Raw genomic sequence first — 5,511 nt, 5'->3', positions numbered from 1 at the left:
GACATTAAGAAGGCAATCCCATTCACATTAGTGCCACACAAACTCAAATATCTTAGAGTCAATTTGATCAAAGATGTAAAGAACCTACACAAAGAAAATTACAAAGCCCTGCTCCAAGAAATAAGAGAGAACACACGAAAATGGAAACGCATACCCTGCTCATGGATTGGCAGGATTAAAATCATTAAAATGGCAATACTCCCCAAAGCATTATATAGATGTAATGCAATCCCTCTAAAGACACCTACGGCATTCTTCAAAAGAGTGGATCAAACACTTATGAAGTTCATTGGAACAATAAACATCCTTGAATAGCTAAAGCACCCCTAGGGAAAAGGAATATGGGAGGCATTACTTTCCCCAACTTTAAGCTGTACTACAAAGCAATATTTATCAAACAGAATGATATTGAAATAAAGACAGACCCTCAGATCAGTGGAATAGGCTTGAGTTCTCAGACAATGTTCCCCAGACATACAAGCCCCTAATTTTTGACAAAGGAGCAAGAAATCCTAAGTGGAGCGGGGAAAACCTCTTCAACAAGTGGTGTTGGCAGAACTGGTTAGCCACTTGCAAAAACGTGAACATAGACCCCCAGTTAAACACCATGTATGAAGGTAAAATCCAAATGGATTAAAGACCTTGATATCAGACCTGGTACCATAAGTTATTTAGAACAACATGTAGGTAAAACATTCTATGACATCGAGACTAAAGGCATCTTCAAGGAGGAAACTGCACTTTTCAAACAAGTGGATGTAGAGATAAACAGATGGGAAATACATTAAACTGAGAAGCTTCTGCTCCTCAAAGGAAATGAATTTTCAAGTCTGCTTTTAAACTTACCAGAATGCTCCTGAGAAGCATTTGTGTATGCTGCAAATAATAAGTAGTTTATTCCTTTATATGAAAGAGTAACATTCAGTAATGTTAATGTACCAAGTTTAATTATCCAATGACAACTGGACAACTGGAAGTTTCCAGGCTTTGGTTATTGCAAATAAACTATCATAAGCAACCAAGAGCTATTATTTGTGTGTGAATATATATGCGTGTTTGTATATATTTTGTATTTATGTATGAGTGTATATATATTTTAGTATTAATGAATAGGAGTGTGATTGCTCAGTCATAAGTTTCTGTGATTTTGAATACTATTATTGGAGGTTTCCCATGCCAGTAATTACATCACACCCATCACCAGTTTACTTAGATATTTTTTAACAAAATTGCTAAATTATTGAAATAGGTATACGTTTTACATACCCACATTTCTCTACCATTTTATAGCATTTGGTGTCTGCATTATTTTTATTCGAGCATAAAGATGTGTATCAATATCTCACTGCAATCTCAACTCACTTTTCTCTAAAAGCTAATGAGCTAAAGTTATTTTGTATGATTTTTTGCCATCTTAAGTGTATGATTTTTTACACCATCTTAAGTGACTTAATTCTTGATGTTCTCATTTTCTAATTAAACCACTTGGTTTTTTATGTTGATTTTGATATTTTTAAATTACTCTAGATGTAAATAATTTGATGCATATGTGTATATCATCATTCATTATGTTATTTACAGAGTAAATTTTTAAAAGTTTATGGTCTATAAAATAAAAAAGACAGTATCATAGGCATCACATTGCTATGTTAAACAAATGTTTTAATTCTTCAAGAATGCCAATTTAAAATCTGTACATATCTAGTAATTTACCCTCAAAATGCAGTATTGAACTACCTAAAAGTTATGATAAGCAAGTCAAAACTTAAAGCTCCATACTCATCTCAAGCTTTTTGAGCTTACCTTTGACTGCCCTGTCAAATCAGCCTATAGTTTAAGGCTAATGATGAACTAAATGCAATCCAACAATTATGAATACAAGATAGGAAATTTTTCCTTTTAGGAACAATTTTTAGACAGAAAAAACAAATCTATATAGGAGTATACTTTTCAGTCTTTCTTAAAATGATCTTAAGTGTTATTGTTTATATATGATCAATAAAATTTTCAGGCATAAAATGTCACAATACCACACTCCATATGAGCACCAGCATCCTTCAACCAAAGTCACAAAGTCCCTCCACATCCAGAACACCACTTTGATTTTTTGGCAAAATAAGTTACCTAGGTTTATCTTCAAAGTCTTTTTAAGATGGCACATTATTATCCCCTTACTGTGTTTCTTTATAGACCACTTATGAGAGAAGTTATTATATATCTGTTCCCCTTTAAACTGACTAAACTCAAAGCATTATTTTCTAGTTCCATCCACATAGCAAATTGCGTGGTTTCATATTTTTAATAGCTGAGTAGGAATTCATTTTGCACATATACTTGTTTATTTATCCCCTCATTTTTATCACTTAGACATTGTCTTTATCACTTAGATATTTGTGTTGCCTTCAGATCACAACTACTCTGAATAATAGAACAAAGAACATAGGATAAAATTATCACTTCAAAATATCATTTTGGGGTTCTTGGATGTAGATTCTAAGTGGAATTGCTGGATCACCTCGAGGCTCAATTCTTATCTTTATGAAAGTCTTCATATTGTTTTTCATTCAGGCTGAATCCAGATTAACAGTGAAGGGATCTTCCTTCCCGCCATCCCCCTTTCCTGCAAGCAGTGGTTGGTGCTGCTCTTTTTGATATCTCACTGTATATGTGTTTTGTGTAGGAGTGCCACATCCAACAATCCTCAGGGGTTACTCCTAATTCTGCACTCGAGAATCACTCTTGGCTCTGCTCAGGGAGTCATATAGAGTTCCTAGTGAGCCCTGTGCAAGGCAAATACTCTACTTACTCTCTGCATTCACTGTTCCAGGCATCTCTCATTGTTATTTTGATTTGCATTTTCCTGGTGATCAATAATGAAGCAAACAAGCAAAAGGAAGCAAATGAGTTTATGTCAAATTAAGAATCTTTTGCACTGGAGAAGAAATGCCGATTTAACTAAAAACAAACCCAAAGGAAGAAAGACAAGCTAGTCTAAAACAGAAGATGATGATAGTTTGATTAGCAAACCTAATAGTAGAGGGTGGCATGTATATCCAAATTAAGAGATAAAACTTGGATGTCAACATCAGAATACCTATTCTGGCTTAAGTTGAATATGATTAGGAACTATAATACATAAGTAACAAAATATGATTAAGTAATAGAAGAGTCATTAGTTACAAAGTAGGTTTCAAATTTTATAGGGAGGATAAATAAATGTTAATATTACAAGGGAAATATGTTGATTTTCAAAAAATAAATTTTAATAATTATTTATATTTATTGATGAAGTACAGAAAAACTCTCTGTGACATGTGATCTTGAGATGAGCAGGATGATAGGCTCTTAAAATTCATTCTTATTGACTGCAACTTCTGCAACATGTTTTTTTCCTACCCATGTTTCTTTATTATCAATACTTTGATGGTTTTTGTAATTAGAATCCCAGTGGAAATTTATAGTTTAGAAAGCAATACTCAGAGAGTATATTTTATGACTTAATTTTGGTTTAAGTGATAATTGCTTTAAGTTATTAAGGAATCATATTACCACACCAAAACTAGCATGAAAATCAACCACCCTCTATCACTGTCCATAGAACCCTTCCTATCAATTCTCTACTCCATTCTGGGCTGTTTTCAATGGCTATTGTCTTAGTCCCTTGCTTTGTTTCTTCACTCATAGCATATATAAAGGCGATCACAGAGTATATATTTCAGTTGATTTATTTCATTTAATGTGACCTACTCTAGTTTCATTCATGTTTCAGAAGCTCTGGATTTCATCTTTTGAATTGTGTATATCATCATAATTTCTCTATCCACTTATCTGTTGTTGGATACTTGGGTTTCTTCCAGATGTTGGCTCTAGCTAGTAGCATTGTGAAAGGCATAGGTATGCCTATGTTTTTTGAGTTAAATATTTTATTTTCTTAAGTTATATATAAAGAAGTCAAATTGCTGAATTATGTGGAAGTTCTGTTTTTTTATATACTTGAAATTTTTTCACACTGTTTTAAATAGAGGCTGAACCATATACATTTGCACCAACAATGAATTAAAACTCCTTTACTCCATACTATCAGCATTTGTTGCTTCTGTACTTTATGATACAGGTCATCTTTACTAATATGAGGTGATATACTATTGTCATTTTGATTCACAGTCCCTTGATAATCAGAGATGTCATTTTTATGTGCCTGTTGGCATATATGTACCTTTTCTTTGGAAAAGTTTCTGCTGAGTTATTCTCCCCATGTTATATGAGGCTGTTAGATTTTTTTTCTCATGTTGAATTGTGTGAATATTTCATATATCTTCAATATTAGCTCTTTGTTAGCTGTGTGTGTGACTTTTTGTTGGGTACATTTTTTATAGTGGAAAACGTTTTTAGTTTGACAAAATCCATTTTTGCCTTTGATTTGTTTGCTACTGGAATAAAGTTATTTGTTTTATGTGTATGGTATGTTTTGGGTTTTGGTATCATACCTGGTAGTGATCAGGGGCTAATTCCGGCTTATTTTTTCTGAGTTGTTAAAACACATAATTCCAGGGATCAAAATAAAACCTTTGAAATGCCAAGTGTGTAATCTTGAGCTATCACTTCATCCCTGGAGTAAAGTTATTGAAGGAAATTTTGAAGCCAATATGTGTTATTGGCTTATGTTTTCTTAGATGCATCTTAAGTACTCAGTCCCAGTGTTTGATTTAGTTCAATTAACCTTAGTGTATCATTTGATATAGAGGTCTCAATTCAGGTGCATCTACCAAGAAAGACATTTTGGTCCCTGCTACCAACTAGGACCCTCCTAGCTGCCAGTGTCACTGCTAATTCCCCCCAGTGCTTTCCACAGTGTAATGCCCATATGACTCCCACTTCTTTGTTGTCTTCGAAGATATTTCAATTTATAAATAAATTTCCAGGTAAACTGACCCAGACTTCTTATCTTTGAAAATATACAGTCTTGTGCTCACTTTGGCAGCACATATACTAAAATTGGAATGATACAGAGAAGATTAGCATGGCCTCTGTGGCAAGGATGACACGGAAATTCTTGAAGTGGAGAAAGAAAGAAAGAAAGAAAGAAAGAAAGAAAGAAAGAAAGAAAGAAAGAAAGAAAGAAAGAAAGAAAGAAAGAAAGAAAGAAAGAAAGAAAGAAAGAAAGAAAGAAAGAAAGAAAGAAGAAAGAGAAGAAAGAAGAAGAAAGAAAGGAAGGAAGAAGGAAGGAAGGAAGGAAGGAAGGAAGGAGGAAGGAAGGAAGGAAGGAAGAAGGAAGGAAGGAAGGAAGGAAAGGAAGGAAGGAAGGAAGGAAGGAAGGAAGGAAGAAAGAAAGGAAGGAAGGAAGGAAGGAAGGAAGAAAGGAAGAAAGAAAGAAGGAAGGAAAGAAAGGAAGAAGAAAGAAAGAAGAAAGAAAGAAAGAAAGAAAGAAAGAAAGAAAGAAAGAAAAGAAAGAAAGAAAGAAAGAAAGAAAGAAAGAAGAAAGAAAGAAAGAAAGAAGAAAGAAAATATAGT

General features: G+C 33.5%; 1 non-coding gene across 1 annotated transcript; it reads left to right on the top strand.

Moving 5' to 3' along the window:
• The first annotated feature begins 4,965 nt into the window (after nt 1-4,965).
• Nucleotides 4,966-5,073, top strand: LOC126000349 (U6 spliceosomal RNA). Its single transcript, XR_007492693.1, has one exon. It is a non-coding gene; the product is annotated as a U6 spliceosomal RNA (small nuclear RNA).
• The last annotated feature ends 438 nt before the right edge of the window (nt 5,074-5,511 follow it).

This window comes from Suncus etruscus, chromosome X, assembly GCF_024139225.1.
Source record: "Suncus etruscus isolate mSunEtr1 chromosome X, mSunEtr1.pri.cur, whole genome shotgun sequence".
In the NCBI taxonomy this organism is placed as follows: Eukaryota; Metazoa; Chordata; class Mammalia; order Eulipotyphla; family Soricidae; genus Suncus; species Suncus etruscus.
The sequence above is the reverse complement of the archived record's forward strand: the minus strand, read 5'-3'. Positions and strand labels throughout refer to the sequence as shown.